Genomic DNA, 20915 nt, shown 5'->3' with positions numbered 1-20915 from the left:
CCCGTGGACCCCCCCACATGTATATGCAACTTCTTTCTGTGAGGAGGTATTTCTCGCAACACCGGCTGGGCCACCGCCAGAAGAGGCCATGCTTTTGTGAATATTATCCGTAGATTCAGATTTCGTTAGGTTACGATAGATTTGGTTACGTTAGGTCAGACTAGGTTAGGTTAGGTACAGTTGGGTTTGGCTGGATTAGGTCATATTTAGTTAGGTTAGATTAAGTTATTTACTTAGGTTAGGCTAGGGTCAGATTTAGATACATTAGGTTAGATGTAGTTAGGCTAGGTTTAGTTGGGTTAGATTTAGTTGGATTTTGTTTGTGATATTTACTTGATATGTTTTGCAGTGCGCCATTGGTTATTATCACTGGAGGTCGGCGGCCTGGTGGGTGTAATTCTGAAATTTTAACAGATGGTGCGCATTTCTCATAAACCGCCCCTCCTACTGTGTGAGAAGAGGGGGATTATAATAAAAGCAATTTGCAAGGGGAATAATTTTGTGATTTCCTTAAAAAGCACCTCAAAACGTCAGACAACAGCAGCCTTGTACATGAAACCATCGAGTGACCACTAACGAACATTTACCAACACCTCAAGCTCACTGAGGCAAAGGACAGGTTGATTTTTTTATTAATTTACCTAGTTAACTTAAATGGTATCTCGTCACCTACTTGATCAATTGCTCGTCTGCTGTATTATGTATTCTGCTGACCTTTAAACCTTCCGCGAATTTATATGAAAGGAATAATACACTGAATACGGTGGAAAAGTATATGTCAAGATTAATAATGCCACTATCTCGTCTCCTTCCTGATATATATACTGCTTTCTGTTGAATTACATGTATTGTATTGACCCTCAAAGCTCCTGGGTTTTAATACGAAAGGAATTTATCTCACCTGCACGCCGCCCACCTGTGATCTTGATCTTGATGTCACATGTGGCTTGAGATTTCTCCCCGGCTGTATCGCTTCTTAACCCTCCTCTCGTTTCTCTTTTCCTCTTATTCACACTCTCCTTTTCAGTATTGCGTAACTTTTCTAACTGTAATAAAGTAACTTATTTTCACTTATTTGTGCCCTTTTTTCCCAGCACTGAGCGAGAAACACTTTCGCCAGCTTCACCAATCTTTAGAGGTTGACACTGACAAGTAAAGCGACTGGACCAGATAATAATACCCTGCAGGATGCTGATTGATAGTTTATTGTTGCAGGTAAACAACAAAGGAGAAGGGAGGAACATGCCATCCCAACCCCCAGGCAGGACAGAAACTGGAGAATGAGCTTTTGGCAAATGTGACACCAATTTTTACTTCTCCCTTGTTGTTTACCTGCAACAATAAACTATCAATCAATCAATCAAATCCGGAGACAGAACCCTCCCTGCTAATTCTATAGACCTATTTGGCTTATCTCAGTTCCTGGCAAAATTCTAGATCATATAATTCATAGACATATAATGGACCACTTTGAGAGGCAAAACATACATATATACTGACTTCATAACAGTCTGCACGGCTTGCGGCCCAAAATAAACGTTCGTGGGAGACTCAATTACTTAATTTGTGACCATGCACACACGACATTTTGCAGACCCTTAACAACCCAAAAATTAGACAATTTGACGCCATAATAGTTGACTTTGCCAAAGCCTTCGACAATTAAGTTCCCCACCAAAGACTGTTAGCTAAATTAGAATTCTATGGCATACGAGGACAATTAACTTTCTAACTGGATTAACACGTTTTTGACTACCCGCAAGCAACAGTTGTTCTTGATGGTAGTCAGTCCTCGCATATTCCTGTAACTTCTGTGGTACCTCGTCACTGACAACTGACGGTGGAAGCTTATTCCATTCTCGCACTACAACGTTGGTGAAGAAAAATTTGGTGCAGTCTGAATTTACTTGTCTACATTTGAGTTTTACGCCATTGTTCCTCGTACGCATAGTGTCTTCGATCATAAACAATGTTGATCTGTCTACATTCGTGAAACCATTATTAAGTATTTTAAAACATTCGATCAGTTTTCCTCGGAGGCGACGTTTCTCAAGAGAGAACATGTTAAGGGTGGAAAGCCTTTCTTCGTAAGATTTGTTGCGCAAAGAAGGGATCATTTTTGTTGCCTGACGCTGAACACCTTCTAATTTAGCAATGTCCTTTGCATGGTGGGGAGACCAAAACTGTACCGCATATTCCAAGTGGGGTCTGACTAAACTATTGTAGAGCGGAAGTATTACATTTTTATTCTTGAATAAAAAGTTTCTTTTAATGAAGCCCAACATTCTGTTCGCTTTATTTGCTGCATCGATGCATTGCTGTGAGAATTTGAGGTTTGACGCGATTTTGACCCCCAATTAAGTCCTTAACGCACTGAACGCTTTTGAGTTTAATGCCGCGCATTTCGTAATGGAACTTCTTATTCCTTGTTCCAACTTGAAGGACTAGGCACAGAGAGAGAGAGAGAGAGAGAGAGAGAGAGAGAGAGAGAGAGAGAGAGAATAGGAATTAAGTAGCGTGGGTAGCAAAAAATTACTTCCTTTCTTAGACCTTCCCATTGGCCAAGCCGCACCCACCCAAAGCCAATCCCAAGCCTTCCAAGGGGGAGGGGGGGGATGAGTAAGCCCACTCTCGCCACCCAAGCTCGAGAAGACTATACACTCCCTGCCTCCACCGCGTATTTTTTTTAATTAATTCCCAACATTTATGAGGAAAACAGTACTCCTTTGTGTCAGTGTGTGTGTGTGTGTGTGTGTGTGTGTGTCAGGTGCTGTTTAGTAGCACCTGGGGTCCGAGGCTATTTCAAGCCAAATTAAGGGCCCTTTTCATATAGTAGGCTACATGTATATGTTTCTCATATTTCATTTTAGTACATGTTCAAAGTGAACTATAGTAATTGACATCATACGTAGGGGCAGGTGTTGTTTGATTTATATTGAAATGATTGATTTGTTGTTATACTTTATCATATTGTATTCATAAAGAGGTAAATTTGATCACAAACTTGACCAATAGAGGACAATGAATATATTTATTGTATAATTCATATATTCATACCAGGTGTACAAATGACTTAGTCAGTAGTTATAGGAAATCAATGGCATCAGTTGCATTTTATAAACTCTGCTTCATGTCTGTATGAAAATACTCATAATCATTGTATATATTTTCATAACAAACTCAATATGAAGAATGTATTACTGATTTGTTACTATTGTATTTTCCTTACATACAAAAAATAAGATTATACGAACTAATATCTAAATAAAACCTAAGGTCAGTGTTGCATAACTACGCAAGTTCCTGCCCACCAGAGGAGCTTCACTTTCTGAGCTTTCTGATTTGCAAAATCTCTTACTGCATCTTCAAAGTCTAGCTTCCGCAAATACCGGTCTCGTGTAGCCTACATGCATGAGTGACAGCATGTATAGACGCTGTTCCTTCGTTTCACTTGCTTCCAGTGGAAATAAGTGAATTCTTGTAAGCTAACTGTAAAGAGAATCAAACTTTTGTTCTGATATAATGAATACCACAAAATTTCTATGCAAATAATGTTTATCCAATCACTATAAACTTGACCAAGAATAACTACAATTATCACAAATCCATCACGCAATAGCCACAGTTCAAAACATCTGCACGATGGGAAAAAGACATTATCTCTCCCCCCTACATGTTTGATCACCAAATCATAGTCTTGCAATAATAAACACCACCTCATTAATCTCTGGTTTGTATTTTTCATCCTGTGCAAGAACACCAAGGGGTTGTGGTCTGTAAACACTTCAAGAAATCTACCTGTCCCCCTGACATACCTACTCATCGAAATGATTCAGACTCATCAGCAAGCCTAACGCCTCTTTCTCAACAGTACTGTAAGATCTTTGATATTGCAACAATTTCCTTGAATACTACCCCACTGGATGATCAGCTCCTCCCTGTTCTTGCATTAGCATCTACATACAACTTAAAAGGTTTGCTACAATCAGGTGTCACTAGTCCAGGTGCACTAATCAGCAATTGTTTTATCTTCCAAAAGATTTCTCACAGTGCTCACTGCAAATAAATTTATCTTTCTTTGACAGCAATCTTGTCATTGGCAAAGCAACCACTGAAAAATTACAATAGAATCTCCTGTAATAACCAGCCATCCCCAGGAAACGTAAGAGTTCTTTTCTGGTCGTAGGAGAAGGAAAGTTTACAATGGGTGCCACCTTTGCATACACAGGGCGCACCTTTCCTTGTCCTACCTGATAGCCTAGATAATCCACATGTGCCTTGGCAAGCTCACTTTTCTTTAGGTTAACAGCAAGATTTGCATCATCCAATCTCTTAAATACCTCTTTCAACAAAGATACATGCTCCGCCCACTCCTCAGAGGCTCGAAATACAGCAAAATATCATCAATGAACACCGAACAACCTTTCACCTCCTTCAATACCTCATTGGCAAGCCTCTGAACGCAGCTACTGCTGTTCTTCATTCCAAAAGGTAAAACTATATTGGTACACACCATTCATTGTTACAAAAGCTGAGATAGCCTTAGCCCTCTCGGTCAGTCCTACTTGCCAGTACCCTTTCAACAAATCAATCTTGGTTACATAGTTTGCACTCCCTATGTTATCAATACAGTCATCTATTCTGGGAACAGGATAAGAGTCAGCCTTGGTTACACTATTTACCTTCTTGTAATCTGTGCAAAATCTGTAAGTTCCCTCTCCCGGCTTAGGTACCAACACACATGGTGAACTCCAAGGGCTGTTGCTGGGCTCAATTAAATCATGTTTTAACATATAATCAATTTCCTTCCTCATTGCCTCTCTCTTCTTTGGATTAACTCTGTAAGGATGTTGTTTAATGGGACACACACTCTCAAGCTCTACATCATGTGTTATTCTATTTGTTCTCCCAGGAGCATCGGTAACAAAGATTTATACATGTGTCGGACAAGTACTTGTTTGAAGTCATTAAAAATGCTGATTGAGTAAGTACACGTATAAAAAGCCTAATGTAACAAGTCACCAAATCCTGCTGACTATAATAGTGTTGAGTTGTGGTTGCTTTCAGCATATCACCATTCTTAGACTCTTTTTAATTATTGTATTTTATTACACATTATTTTTATTTATTTCTTCATTGATTTAATTTGCTATCATTGGGGGCCTCCTGAATGCCCGGGGCCTGCAGCCTCATCATATATTTGTCCCCTACCATTGTATCTTTTTAGTTTCCTGGTGCTACTTACACATGTATCCTTAGTTGTATAATCACACTCTGTACTGCCTGGGGGTTGGGATGGTATCCTCCTCCCTTCTCCTTTGTTGTTGACTTGCAACAATAAACTATCAATCAATCAATCAATCAATTTTTCATATATATATAAAATAAAATAAGTACTTACCTCAATTCAAAGGCTTTAGTTTGCACCAGTTTAGTGACAGATTAATTTTCTAAAATCAGCTTTCAAAATAAAATTGTCAAAAGAATCCACACTACATATTAGACCGTCTCTACTTGGCTTCTACGTGTACAGTTAATATCCATCAGCCTTATTGCCCGCAGAATAGCAACGACGGGACGTATAAGCATCATCTGGGTGTTAGATATGCCTTCCAGGATAGTGTGTACAGTAATCCAGAGAGGAAGCACTATCCCACTGGTGAAGGGGTGGACAATGTACTCAATCACCAGCATCACAGAGTCAACAACGAGAGGCCTCACCACACCTTGAAGAATGAGTCTGTAAAGAAAAGACATGACGTCTGAGATGAAAATGCACATTTCTTTAATTTTTTTTCTTTAGTTTCAAGAAAGTCCTAATCTTTGAAATCCTTTTTTGTGTGTTACTTTGTTTTTTGCGTTGTTTTCTTTACCTCCTTGTTTCTCCTTCCCGTATTTTCACATACAAATATGTACTTATTCATATCAACCCTTTCCTGTTCCGATGATGACTTTCGTCGTCATGGGATTTTTTGGTGGTGGGTGGCTTGAGACAGATCCCCATGCGCAGATCATCGCTAGATGTGTAAACAATGGGGGGTTCCCCGGCCCAAGCCACAGGGCCCTAGGGGAAGGCCTTGCCCTAGGCCCCGAGTTAGAGTCGAAAGACTATAGTGTAGCGTTCGTTTCTGTCAACGCAATATATTTCGTCTCGTGTATGTGCGTTATTACTGGTCAAAATACAAAAAAACTATACATCACTAAAAAGGAAATTTAATCATTTATATAAGGGTAAAGAAAAAATGCAATGTGAATATTTGTGAGGGGGCAGATTTTGTTTTGAGTAATATGTAAAAATTTTGTATGTCGGCTAAGTTCAACTCACATTTTTGGCATTATATTTTGTAGGCTTTATTTTTTGGCTATTGCAAAATAAAATAAAAATAAAAATAGCACAATTACCAAGCTTTCAAATGATACATAAATGAGCTTTCTGTGATGAAAGTTAGCTCTGGTATGAGTGTTAGAAACAAAACATCTCTATGCAACTCTTTGAAATTCCCTCCAGTGTGTGTTGCGAGCAAAGCGCAATTTTCACAGGCGGCCCTGACGGGGAAGGGTCAAAACTCTATCTGGACTTTATCAAAAAATTAAAAAAAATTTTTTTTACTGCAAACAAAGCAAAAGGTTGATTGATTCATCTAATTGTACTTGTCATGTCCGCCTCAACTCCGTACCTGCAAACCTTCCCCTGTCAGCACTATAAAAAGCACCGAGCATTGGCCGCTTCCAGTGTTTAGGCCTCAATGCCACAATGCTGTAAACTCCTCACCATGTTTCCAGCACACAAGGCACCCAATGAACAATAAATCCCAAACTCATGCTGTCCTGAACACTGGGTAACACAATGTGGTAATAGTCCCCAGGGCTGATGGAGAACACTGCGCAACACTCACCCTAACCTTCCAGTAAGTGGTAACTGGCAACATCTCGTTACATACAGAAAACAGTCCCATTCTCGTTTGCCACAGAGCAGCAGGTGACTCGGAGGAGTGAATGAGCAGCACAACCCATTGGAGCTCAATAAACAATGTCAAAATGGAAGTGTAGCTTCTGACCGTGATTGGTTCTGTTCCTTAAATCTGAACTTTTTTTCTTGACTGGTGGAAAACATGGCACAGAGCTATGATGCATGACTGGCTGATACTTTAAAGGTCGGTATTATAAGACACTCTAGCTTCTCACATCAGCTATTTCTAAAGGTCAAAGAGGGGGTCAGTCGGGTTCTAATGAGTGTTTCTTCAGGTTCACGGTACAGAGGCTAGGTCAAACTACCACCAGGGTCATAAAACTACTCCTGGAAATGCCCTCAACTCCTAAGAAAGCCTTGTCAAATAGGTGTTCTTGGGCGGCGAAATGTTTTATAATACGACCCTAGAGTCCCTGGCTCCTGTTCTGACACTCCATGCCCAGTGAACAGCTCAGGCCAATGTAACATGCGTAACTTACTTTGTCAATGAATCTGTAAATAACAAATTTACCTCATCAGATGGTGCAGAAACAGAATAAGGCAGGTGAAGGGGAAGGTAAACAAGGCAAAGAGTTCCCCAAATGCCTTGTTAATAGCTTTCAATGCAGGATCCAGGCGTGCTCCATATGCCGACGTCGCCAGGGGTGGAGGGCTGTGGAGGGAGAACACATGATCATTAGTAACTGTAAGCTGAAGACATAACAACCTTTTGTCACCACCTTTTGTCTACATACAGCATAATAACAGGCTAAGAACAATTGTATCGTATGGTATTACAGATTTGCTTCTTTGGGGGTTGAAATAATGTTTTCCCACTATTAAATGAAGGCGGGATTTAAGGGGACCCTCAAATCATTTTTAAAACTGATTGGATAAAGTTCTTCTAATATTTTTTCTAGTGTGTTTATACAGAGATGTTCCATTCCAATCATGCAATGGATAGTTGCAAAAAAAAAATATATATATATATATATATATATATATATTTATTTATATATATATATATATATATATATATATATATATATATAACATTCAAAATTTTGCAAAAAAAAAAAAAGAAAATTACTTACTGTACTGAAAAAATAACCAGTACTTCTCTTTACTATTCCAAATAAATCTCATTCAGTAGATTTAGCAACTTTGTTTTACTTTAATCAAGATATAATTTGCAATTTTGGGGCACAATTAAAACATATGCAGAATTTATGCAAGCACATCACCCCAATTGAAAAAAAGTAGCAAATGAGAAAAAAATGTGCATTTATTCCTCTTTCAAATGATGAAAGTTCCATGGAATTTGGTTCTGTAGGTATAGAAAAATAAATGGAATTGTGCAAAAGTGCAGGTTTCGAAATGGCGCGTAACATGCGACATCCCACCCGGGTGTCAAAGTTTCTCTCAACCTGCTCTCTTGAGTCTCGACCATAATTTGCCGTGCATCGACTCATTGGCGAGCTGAACGTCAAAAGTTTTCAGGAGCAAACAATACATTTGTTGTATCCGCACGCGAAGATAGAAGTGACTGGACGCTGCATAAGGAGGAGAAGGTTAAAGAAATGAGCCAAAGATTTTTCTGTGTGCGTGATTTATGTCGCCATATTTCGTCACGATGTGTGTCATTTTTCATAAAATTTATCCACAAAAACGAGGAGACAGTCCCCTCAAGTAACCCTCTGCAGCAGATTTACTGGCCTATATGAACATATGGAACCAAACAATATTTATCAATGTATATTGATATTTTTGTTTGACAGAACATTGTCTACTGTGAACAACATATTTTGCTCTTGTTAGATACAGTACCTTGTACCTATTAAAACCTCTGGACACAATAAATAACTCTTTAAATAGAAGGTTTACTGCATTTTTTTAGTATATCTTACCATTCTTTGACTGTTGTTATATTATTGTGCATCACATTCTGAGCAGCTTGACTCTTTGGTGCATCTGTGTATTCAAAGTAAAAATTTTCTGAGAAAGTTGGCAATGATGTCTTGACTGTGACGTGAGGAGAGCCAGCATGAGGACCACCGAGGCGAGGGTCCCTCGAGGCCTCACCAGGGCTGCCCAAAACATCCTCGACTGAAATGCAGAGAAAAATATTTAAGGAATATATATATATATATATATATATATATATATATATATATATATATATATATATATATATATATATATATAGAAGAAGAACACATAAGAACGTAAGGAGTCTGCAAGAGGCAGCTCCTGTACACTCATCCCCACCTTACCTCACCATCCATGGCTTTATCTAACCTCTTCTTGAATGTATCTACGGTATTGGCACTCAACATGGCTCCCAAGCCTGTTCCATTCGTCCACCACTCTATTGCATGGTGAACCAATTCTTGCCTATGTCTTTATTGAATCTGAATTTGTCTAACTTAAAACCATTGCCACGCGTCCTACCTGGTTCTTAATCAAAATCTTATTGACATCCCCTTTACTAAAGCCCTTCATCCATTTATAGACTTCGATCAAGTCTTCTTGCAACCTTCGCCTTTCTAGAGAGTGTAGATTTAAATGCTTCAGCCTGTCTTCATAAGGCAAGTTTCTCGCCCCCTGAATCATCTTTGTCATCCTCCTCTGTACAGATTCTAACATCTTGATATCCATTCTATCGTAGGGGGACCAGAATTGAACTGCATAATCGAGATGAGGTCTAACTAGTGCTAAGTAAAGTTTGAGTTGCCTGATTAGCTATATATATATATATATATATATATATATATATATATATATATATATATATATATATATATGATATATATATATATATATATATATATATATATATATATATATATATATATATATATATATATATATATATATATATATATATATATATATATATATATATATATATATATATATATATATATATATATATATATATATATATATATATATATATATATATATATATATATATATATATATATATATATATATATATATATATATATATGTATACCGTTACCGTTCTCCGTTGATGAGGTTTCAAGCCCTGCTCCGCCGCTGCAGCCTTCTACGTGGGCCGTCAACAATTACAATGTTAGCCTCAATAATAATCTTCGATGCACTTATTCTCAAACATCGTAGTGACTGAGTAAGTGTCTTAATTGCTTTAACGAATAATATCACAAATATTCATTGGTTCAGTTTTCATGTCTGATATTTTCGTTATAGTATCATAATTACAAGAATTAGAGATCGAGTGGGAATCAACAACAGAGATGGCGAGAGAGTAGAGTGGTGGCCTTGAGGCTTGTGGTTGATGATAAAGCGCTCATTGGCCTCTAATTTGTTTTTGTTTTTTTTGTTTGTTTTGTTTCGTATATATTACTATATTAAAAACTATAAGTTTTTTTACTGTTTAAGACTTTTTTGGGGTAAACAACTAAATAATAATGGTATTTTATGAAAGAATAATTTAAAATATAATTTAGAAGCAAAAATTAGCATTATTTAATTTTATTGTTGTATTCGTAGAAACCGCTAGTTATCGTTATCGTTATCGCGTTATCGAAGTCACCGATTTGGTCATTGAAAGCTATCGAGTATAAGCGTTATCGAAGTCGCCGTAATCGAAAAAGGTTATCGGAGTATCGTTATATCGAAGTCTGGGTCAAGTTATCGAGTGCCCACCACTGCTATTTTTTATTTATTTTATTTCTGGGTCGTGATCTGTAGTATTCTCCAGAGTCTTCTTCGACAAAGATTGATTTGGATATTGGCCCTGTGTTTTTCGCGCGCTTTTCAAACACTAGCACACGGTAAAAGGCTAAAAGTGATGCAGGCTGAGCTGGGTTCATCCCATGCTGCGGGTCACATACAGGTGAATGCCACCAGCAACACCCAGACACACACCTTGGTAATGCCCAGTTGTAGTGGGGTTTATTGGATCATGTCAGGACATGCTGATGGCATTGTTTTATTTGATAAAGAGCATGCCAGTAATACAACACTACCCACCACAACCACACTCAGGGCTCCAAGCAGCAGGGATGACAGGGTTTGACACATTTACCTAAACTTTACTGTAGAAATAATAATAATGTCTTATAGTTTACAGGTACAAGACAATTGAAATTCCATCACCATCCAAGCATCCAAGCAAGACTGAAATGTGGCGTCTCATTTACCCCCATGGGCATAGCCACGATTGTCGATGCCTTCGAATGGTTTCTGTGACGGATGTGGAGGAGTATTTCTTGCTGTTTTCTTTGGTTTACCGAACACTTCATGATTTTCTGGTTCGTCTGATACTGGATGTTGGCTGTTACCTTTAGCATGGTGTTCTGGGTTCATAGTGTAGTGAGGGGGGTTCTCTGGGTCACTGCCAAGGCCCACGCCACTGAATTTTGGCCCTGTAACATGAAAGAAACAGACACATTTACGATAATTACTGTCTTAAGTGATTGCTACAGTTAAGAGACCAGTGGCTACCTAATACATCTTTTATTTTTATTTTGTTCAAGATGACAAGAAGAGGATGTTACGTGAAAATAAAGCATGTTATTTATATGTATCTAGCTAAGTCTTTCACAAAATAGAGACTATAGTTAACTAGGCAGAGGTCAGTCGCAGAAGGCAATGGCTGACTATCAAAAACTTGTATTACATTCTGAGGCCCGTACTCTCATATGGTTTCGGCTCTCACAACAAATATTTACAGTGGCTACAAAGAAGATTACTCGAGTTCTCAAGCGTGTTTTTCACATTCGTGATGCGGAAGCGTTGTCAGACTATGGAAATACCCACAACCATTACACAAGCCTTATCAGATATGGGTGTGTAAACCCCAAACATCTGAGGATGTGGGCCTAATAATTGCCACTATAATAAAAAAACAAGAAAGTTTAATTAACCCCTAAAGCAGAGGTTCCCAGCCAGGGGTACATGGAAGAATTTCAAAGGGTCCATAGTCTGCTGAACGGAACGTCTTCTGATTTCATGTAAATGGGCCTACATCCTAATCAGCATAACAATGCAAGGCATTTAACATGAATGTACTCTTTTTTTTTTTTTTTTGCAGAGAACTCTTCTATTTTTTAGCTGACTTAACCTATTTCGTTGTACGGGTCCACAGGTGAAAAAGTGACTGGAAAAGGGGGAACGGGATGATAAAGGCTGGGAATCACTGCCCTAAAGGATGAGTGAATCACACAGGCGGAGATATTGGTGGCTTCCATAGAAGGACGAGTGTCCCACGTGCAGATACCTTTGTTTTCTTTAATTTAACTTGTTTCCTCATGACCTTTGCTATTTTTCTACATATGAGATACTCTAATCCTACGGTCTAAATACACAGATAGATAGGCATACTACATACATACATGAGCAGCTGTCTCCCCTCCACCACTATACATGCATATGACCTGGGCTGTGAGTCATCTTTACTTTTCTCTTTCATGTTGTTGTTTAAGGATAAGGTGCCTCTTAATAGGGGAGAGGGTGGCAATAGACCGACTCTCTTGGCCGATGTCGGCTGATCTGACCGACCAAGCAGTGGCGTCGTGAAGGTTGCTGGCGCCAGGAGACAAAGTTAGTAATGGCGCCCCCCCCCGGGCAATAAGGATAAGAGTGAAGCGAGGGTTTTTAACAGGCAGTTGTGTGGGTTACAAAATTTAACATGAAATCAAGAGATACATGTAACTCATTTTTATATTATAATTCTGTGTTTCAGCAGGACTGTTTTCCAGATAAACTCAAAACAGCTAATGATGATGATGATAATGATTAGATCCATACTAATACATTCAATAAGTAAATTGTTTGTAAAACTTATTGTTCTTAGGTTCACTTGCATGCTGTAATACTGAACTAGAAAAAAATAGTAAATGTGTATCAACTAACAAAAATTAATTATATTATTACTTCAATATAAGATCCGTAGTATACAACACGGGGCCTGTATAAATGGAAGGATGTGAGATTAAGAGGGTTGCATGTACAAAATTTTAGAGATGATTGGATATTAAAACAAACTGGAAAATTATGTACAGCATGTCTGCTTGAAAGTATAAATGTGTCATAATGTATCCTGCATTATGATTATATATGTTTTTCTCTTGCCTTTGCTGCTGCAAATTGGTCTATTATTTCATCAAAGTTGATTTTATTTGTGACCTCCTGTTCCACACTTAATCAGTAGTCAAAGCCGACAACCTTTCCTGCCCCATTGCTGAACGAAGGTAAGGCAATATAAGTTTCAACTTACTCAGGGGCGTAGCCAGGATTTCAGTTATGGGGGGCCACAATCTTTACCAGTCTGTCTCAATACTGATAAGGATTGACACCAGTGGTTCTTAACCTTTTTCATCGTATGACCCCCTGAGACTCTACAGGGTATTGCCGTGACCCCTATAATACATTTTGTAATGGTGACCTTTGTGTGAAGGTAAGGTAAAACAAAACTATATGAAGATCCTGATTTATAGAAAATATTACAAATAAAAGACCTTGAAAAATGCCACAGATCCCCTACAAGTGCTATTTCAAAATCCATGGAACTAATGCACATAAAATAAAACCTATTTATTCAATCAGTGGAAGGATTTACATTGTTTTGCAGCCATAAGTAACATCAAAGCGAGGAGCAGTGCTCAACAGGCAACACCTCATGTCGCAGTCAATCACAAGTCTACTGCGTGCCTTCGTTTTCAGTGTCATCATTGATGAGAATCCAGCCTCGCAGCGATAAGTCGAGGTCCAGTATGGTCAGTGCACGCACCGAAAATAGAGGATAGGTGTCATTCAGTGTCGCCCAAAATGTCGGAAGCTCTTGTTCAGAAAAATCGACTTTCAACTGAGTATCCTCACGAATTTGAAGAAATTCTACCTTCGCAGCAACATCGATCAGTATCACAGATAGCACTGTCCTTCACTGAGAAGGGTCTGGAGATCCACGCATCAGTACAGCGGTCATCCAGCCCTGAAAAGTAACTTTCGATGGCGTCATTCACCGCCAGAAGATGAGCTGAGAACTCCTCACGGAAGCTGCATTCAGCTTCTGCCATAGAATCTAGTATACTTGTCATATGAGGGAAGAAAGTTGTGTCATTGTCCTGAACTCTTTTCACGTAAAGTTGAATCTTGCACTTGAATACTGCCACTTTGTCACGAACTGTGTGCAGCATTGCAAGGTTTCCTTGGAGTGAAATATTCAGGGAATTCACTTCAGAGAAGAAATCAGCCAAGTAGGCAACCTTTGTTACGAAACAGTCATCTTGCATCATTTCGTGAAGAAGATTTTCTTTCGAGGTACGACCTTCTTGCAACAGCATCGTTATTTCCTCTCGAAGTTGCAGCACGCGATTCAGAACTTTGCCACGTGAGAGCCAACGTACCTCCGTGTGAAACAGGAGAACAGAGAAGTCAGAGCCCATTTCTTCACAAAGCACTTTAAAAATCCTTGAAGTTGTTGCGCTCCCTCATATATGGTTCACAATCTTCACAACGTCTGTGAGCACTTCTTGAAGTCCAGGTGGGATAGTCTTCATCGCCAAAGCATAAAGATGAATCATGCAATGAGTGAAGGAGACATGCGGAGCGACATTCTTCACGAATCATGGAAGGAGCCCCATCTGTACACAGACCGACAAGTGCTTCCCAGCTCAGCCCATGTTTAATAAGGAGAAAGGCTTCTAGGATTTTGAAAATATCTTCTCCACGAGTTGTTGTGGCCACTGGCTCAGAGTACAAGTATTCATCCTTCATACCTTCCTTGTCAAGGTAGCGAACATAAACAATAAGTTGGGAACATGAGGCAACATCTGTCGACTCATCCAGTTGCAAGGAATAAACAGGACTACTCTTCACAGCACTCACCACTTGCAGGAGAATATCCTCACTCATGTCCGAGATCCTACTTTTTGACTGTATCATTCAAAATGGAAATTGCCCTCAACTTGTGTGCCTGCTGTTCTACATGAATCACCTTCGTTGTTTCCAGAATGCAAGACTTAATCAGATTTTCACCAATGGTATGAGGCTTCTTGGTCTGCGCGATTTTTTTGAGCAATTCTGTATGAAGCCTCCAGCGCTGCTTTGTTCTGACGAGCGAACTAACCAGTAGAATCGATGCGACTGGCCTTCAGAGCAGCTTCTTTTCGCTTGAAGTAGTCCAAGCTTTTGTCCACCAGTTGGCTATGGTAAGACTCAAAATGAACTTTCAGTTTGCTTGGCCTCATACTTTCATGACTCAAAACCTTGGTGCAACTGCTGCGCCTTGGGAGTCACAGCCAGGAGCGGAGTACATACAGACCACCCCCCCAGCTATGATCTGACTGACTGACTGATTGTGGTTGATGTTTTCAGCAGCTGGCCGCTTCACATATATATACATGAAATAAATTATTTTCTCCCAAACCCTCCTCGACCCCTCGAGAAACCTCAAACGACCACCCAGGGGGTCACGACCCCCAGGTTAAGAACCGCTGATATACACTATTTGGGCGGTCAGAGCCATGCACGGCATGTCATTCTCGAGAACTTCCAACAAACCTACAAAAAAGGAGTTCCTGAAGGGGGGGGGCACGTGCCCCCTGTGCCCCCCCGCTGGCTACGCCCCTGAACTTACTGAAGGATCGCTCACAACTAGCAATCGGTACTGCGGTGGTTAGCAATATCTGAAAACAAACTCGAAGGTTTGGAAAACATTTTCATCTCCATACTGCACTATAAAGTGAAACAATTCTTGGGGCGCTGTGATCGTGACGTCATCTCGTGTCTTGAGCAACATATTGCAATCTACAATTTCGTTGAAAAGTTGTAAGCCATCCAAGTCCGTATCATAGAAACTTCCTATGGCAATACACCTTTCTTTGATGTTTGTTTTATCACTTGCATCTAGCAGTCCTTTAGTATCCAGCAGAAAGCCAAACTTGGAATCTAAGTTACGTAATTTGACAAACCGTTTGCCCATTTCAGTGCGCATTCTGTCAATAGTACCTTTCAGCAATCGTTCCATTTCATTTTCTGCTCACAAACCTACATCTTCACTAGTTTCACCTGGCATTTTTTTCTTTACTCTAAGTCGTCTGTCAATTCTGACATTCCAAGTATCACACTTTGGCGCCCCCTAGGTACTGCGCCCGGGGACATATGTCCCCCCTAGCCCCCCCCTCGCGACGCCAGTGTGACCAAGTCGCTCAGTGGTGGGATTCAATTTTTTTAAGAACAGGTTCTCTCTATGAGGGGTTTACCAAAATAAGTTATAAGTAAAAGGTGTTCATGGGGGAAAAATTGAGAACCCCGGATTTAAGCTAACAGTAACAACCGGTTCTCGGGAACTGGTAACCAGTGATGGGATTCTGCCGGTTCGCATCCGGTACGCAAGAACCTGTTCTTGGAATTTCTTTAATCCCGAGAACCGGTTGTTACTGTTAGCTTAAATCCGGGGTTCTCAATTTTTCCCCCATGAACACCTTTTACTTATAACTTATTTTGGTAAACCCCTCATAGAGAGAACCTGTTCTTAAAAAAATTGAATCCCACCACTGAGCGCAATTAATCCGTCACCAGCATACCGCGTGCCGGCTGGTCAGGTGCAGATTGAGGGTCATTGTAGGACTGTGATTTACGCCCTCATGTAAGGGGGAGCCCTAACCACACCACATGACCTCCCTTCACTCCCCCACCTCAAAATCAGGCGCTAAAAGCTGTGGAAAGTTCCAAAGTGCCCAACCTGCCATATCGCACCACTTCTGACCTGTGTTGAGGTTAGTACAATATGATTTTTTTTATCAAACTTTACATTTTTGTTTTTGTCCTTTCGAAATCTACAAATTGTGTTCTATGAAAAGTTTTGTCCAATGAATTTGAAAAGTTGGCTTGTTTTCAGTTTTTTTCATAATTTCCAGGGTAATTACAAGAATAATTGATAAAATGTTTGTACCATTAGAACCGGCTTGAAATTCTGTAAAAACTGTTATTAGATGAGTTTAAATGAGTTATGCATGTACTTGAAAAATGGCTGTATTTTGCATTCTCGAAAGTCATCTCAGATTTTTTGCGTCCCTTAGGAGTTAAGGTCATACCAAGTTCAACATCATTCTGGGGTGCTGGCTGACGGTTGTACATTTTCCCTTCTGCTTCCCCGGTCTTGGCAGCAGTTCTGAGGCGTGGGGCTCCTGACTTCTGCATTGATGATAGAAAAACCAGAAATGAAGTTTATTATGTGTACCGTTTCACTTCTCACGGATTATAGTAGTTTGTCATTTGCTGAGCATGTTATAGTTTGGACGAGAATGGTGAGGTGCTTATAGGATTGTTTCTGTGTGAGACAACCCTGATGGAGGAGATCAAGGGGACACCCAAGCAATTCATAGCCTGGGTTAAGTTAATCATTCCTGCCATGAGGGGTTAGTAGGGATGGATAGGGTAGGTGCCAAAAGAGAGGTCAGTTTCAGGAGAAGAGGTGTCTTGACATTCCTGTCTTGAAAGAGGTCAGGTCATAGGCAGGAAGAAATACAGACAAAGGAAGGCTGTTCCAGAGTTGACTAGCGGAAATGATAAAAGAACGAAGGTGCTGGTTAACTCTTGCGTAAGGTACTTGGACAGTATAGGGGTGAACAAAAATAGAAAGTCAAGTGCAGCAGGGCCACATGATCGAGGGTAGGAGGCATGCTTTTAGCAAATTCAGCAGATCAGTCAGCATGAAAATATCGGTAGAAGATAGAAAGAGATGCAACACTACGGCGGAATTTAAGAGTTAATTAAGAGACTGTCAGTAAGAGGAGTAAGGGCTGTGTGTGTGGAGCCCTCCTGCACGTGAAATGCATACTCCATACGAGGGTGGACAAGGCCCCTGTATATGGACAGCATCTGTGCGGGGGAGAAGAACAGGCAGAGACGATACAGAACACCTAACCTCGGGAAAGCTGATTTAGTAAGAGAGGAGATATGAAGTTTCCAGTTAAGATTTTGATTTGATCTTGATTACCTTCCTCCCAGTGACTGAGCGAACATATGTCCAGTAACTCTTGTGACTTAGCTCTGAGTCGTGGGTTTTTAGATCTCTAGTAGGTGTAACATTGCCAACTTAAGAATAATTTTCCCACTTTTATTCAGCAGTTGCTCAAGGATCAAAATTTATCTTTGTATCAATAATTTTTCTGTGCCGTCCTATTTGTAACTGATACATAGAGTGTCGACTGCCGAATCAAGAAGTTGTATCGCATTTTCTTGTTTGCCTTACACGGAGGTGGTCTAATGTTACAAACATGGGCAATGCCAACCAGTGAGGCCGACACTAAACTCGTGAGTGGTGGCCCTGAATATGAGTGAAGGAACAGTTTGTTGCCTCCTAAAATGTTATGAAGCCCTTATCACAAGTGAGATAAAACTCAGATACCTACTGTATAACATAACATGTATATAAAACATGACAACCTATGAAGGTGAACAATGAGAATGGAGAACAAATTTGTTCAAAATGAGAAAGAATCAAGGAATGAGAGGATCAGGTGGATAGTAAGTTAATGTTCTCTCACTTGAACCTGTAACTCTCCAGCTAAATATTGATGCAAAAATGACGGAGTAGATAGACTTCAAATTTTTGGGGAAAAAAAAAATCTTTCTATTTTTGGATATAATTAATAATCTGGGTATTAATCTTCACAACATGTATGGTAATGAAGACCCTCGGGCCATGCACAAAAAGAGGTAAATCCTTCCAATAAGATTGATTTTCATTAACGCGCAGACATCTCGTCACCTACTTGATCAAGTGCCATTGTTGTCATATATGCGTTCTATTAACCTTCAAATCTCCCGCAAATCAATAGGACATCCTAGCATAGCCTACATTGGAGCATGCACTGGAGTAAAAAGGCATTTCTTGTTCATTTAGATTCATATGGTAAAAATACACCTCAAGCTCACTGGAGTAAAGACATTTCGGCATACTTAACATTGGGGTACATTGGGGTAATAAGACAGTTTAGCATACTTTGGGGGATCACTGGAGTATATTGGGGTTCAACAGGAGTTATAGCATTGGGGTAAACTGGGGAATCTGGAGAGTAACATACCTTGGGGGTAAAATCAACGGTAAATCAACTACGCAACATTGTATTCCTAGAGGGTGATATAGATGATAACGCCCATGTCCCAGAGTAAAGAGAAACCTATACGGAAAACCTGCTCCAACGTACTCTCAAGACATTTTCACGCCATCATTGACTACGCAATTCCGTTCAGATTCACAGAGGCACGACAAATACACACGGATAGTTCAGATTCACAGTTATGGATATTTCAGACAGGATAGTTCAGATTCACAGACATGGATAGTTCAGATTCACAGTTACGGATAGTTCAGACAGGATAGTTCAGATTAGACATGGATAGTTCAGATGCAGACAGGGATAGTTCAGATTCACAGACATGGATAGTTCAGATAGGACAGTTCAGATTCACATACACGGATAGTTTAGATTCACAGACACGGATAGTTCAGATATTTCAGATACACAGACACGGATAGTTTGGATTCACAGACACGGATAGTTCAGATATTTCAGATACACAGACACGGATAGTTTGGATTCACAGACACGGATAGTTCGGATCTTTCAGATTAATCACAGAGGAACGGCAAATACATACGGATATTGCTGAAGGAAAGTGCTGGGATTGATGTTACTCACAGTGCACTCTTGTCTGTACTGCCCCCTGATCAGATAACGTTGTGATAGCAGCAACAAACTATCAATCAATCAATCAGTCCCTTGATAAGAGAGTTCCAACAATCTAATATTTGGACACCATTAATGACCCAGTTTTTCACCGCGCTTTTCAAACACTCGCATACGCACTGCTCTGGGAAGCTAAATAAGAGACAGTTTGTTTCTACACCAACTTGTGTCGCCATTCCACCATTACGCCCTCTTTACCAGTCACCAGTCGGAATGTGCCGGAAGAAGGGGACAGGAGAATATTATTAGTCTTACAATCAGCCATGGTGCGCTCAGTAACCCACGAAGTCTGTGATATAGGCGCGTGTCAAGGCGGGCTACTGACGAGGACAACCTTGAGAGGCGGCGCGATAGCTCTCAGAAGGTATATATACTTATGTTGTGCGATACTGCCTCTACGCGGGATCACATGACGCCGTGACGTTACGTGTATGACACCTGCAGGAGCTTCGCACGAGAGCCGCAGCACGCCACCTTTAGACCCACTCGGGCCGAGCTATTCATATAAAATTCATCCACAACTATTGGCTAGCTTGAGATCGTGGGAGCGGCAAGGAATAGCAAGTTAGAGCCAGCTTGAAGCGAGGGATTTTTTTCTTTCCATACAGTAGTAGGCAGCAGGGAGGAGGTGGAATGTGGATATTGGGGGTGATTGTTAAAATTCCGCTGGTGATCATGAATCAAGAGACTGCTCCATGGCTGAGAGGAAATGCATAAATTGTGTGAGGTTACAAGAAGCCTGAAATCAACTACTCAGAGCGAATGACCCGACGTGTTGTGTAGTTCTAGAATTCGTAACAACCGATCATGGCTATTAGTGACAGGGAGCTCGTGAGCCACTACCGATCCCCCACCATTATTATTATTATCCAAAGCGTTCAGCAGATTATGGCAAGACAGTCTTAAACTTTCCCTCGTTCCTTCCTTCCGTCCTTCGCTCTTGTCTGCCTCGATATCTGTCCCACATTTTTCTTTGCTTTCTTCCTGCCTCTCCTCTTTATCTTATTTTCCTTCCCCTTAAGCATGTTCGTAGATAACAAGACGTCGAACAGCAGAGTTACCTTAATTGACGGAAATGTGAAGCAAACAAGGAAGTATAATTAAGTTCCCAGATTATGATTTAGTACAGTTTACCTTAAAAAAATTAAAACCTTTGATTTTCAACATAAACGTCTTTATCATATAGATGTAAAAAGCGGGAATAAATTATATATGGT

The 20915-nt window shown here is 40.0% G+C and overlaps 1 protein-coding gene across 3 annotated transcripts in view; it reads right to left on the bottom strand.

Moving 5' to 3' along the window:
- LOC127001225 (uncharacterized) overlaps nucleotides 1-19758 on the bottom strand; it is a 38852-nt gene extending 19094 nt beyond the window's left edge. The window contains exons 1-6 of one of the 3 annotated variants that reach the window (XM_050865515.1): nucleotides 19606-19758; nucleotides 17038-17137; nucleotides 11140-11364; nucleotides 8857-9055; nucleotides 7482-7622; nucleotides 902-5740 (exon numbers count right to left, since the gene is read on the bottom strand). The gene's annotated coding sequence lies outside the window, so the exon portion shown is untranslated. Of the gene's footprint in view, nucleotides 1-333; nucleotides 877-901; nucleotides 5741-7481; nucleotides 7623-8856; nucleotides 9056-11139; nucleotides 11365-17037; nucleotides 17138-19605 lie in introns of those variants that run through there. The other 2 variants (XM_050865512.1, XM_050865513.1) reach the window with 2 other exon arrangements.
- Between the last annotated feature and the right edge of the window lie 1157 nt (nucleotides 19759-20915).

Source organism: Eriocheir sinensis, chromosome 20, assembly GCF_024679095.1.
Source record: "Eriocheir sinensis breed Jianghai 21 chromosome 20, ASM2467909v1, whole genome shotgun sequence".
NCBI classification, from domain to species: domain Eukaryota; kingdom Metazoa; phylum Arthropoda; class Malacostraca; order Decapoda; family Varunidae; genus Eriocheir; species Eriocheir sinensis.
This window is presented reverse-complemented; position numbering and strand designations above follow the sequence as displayed.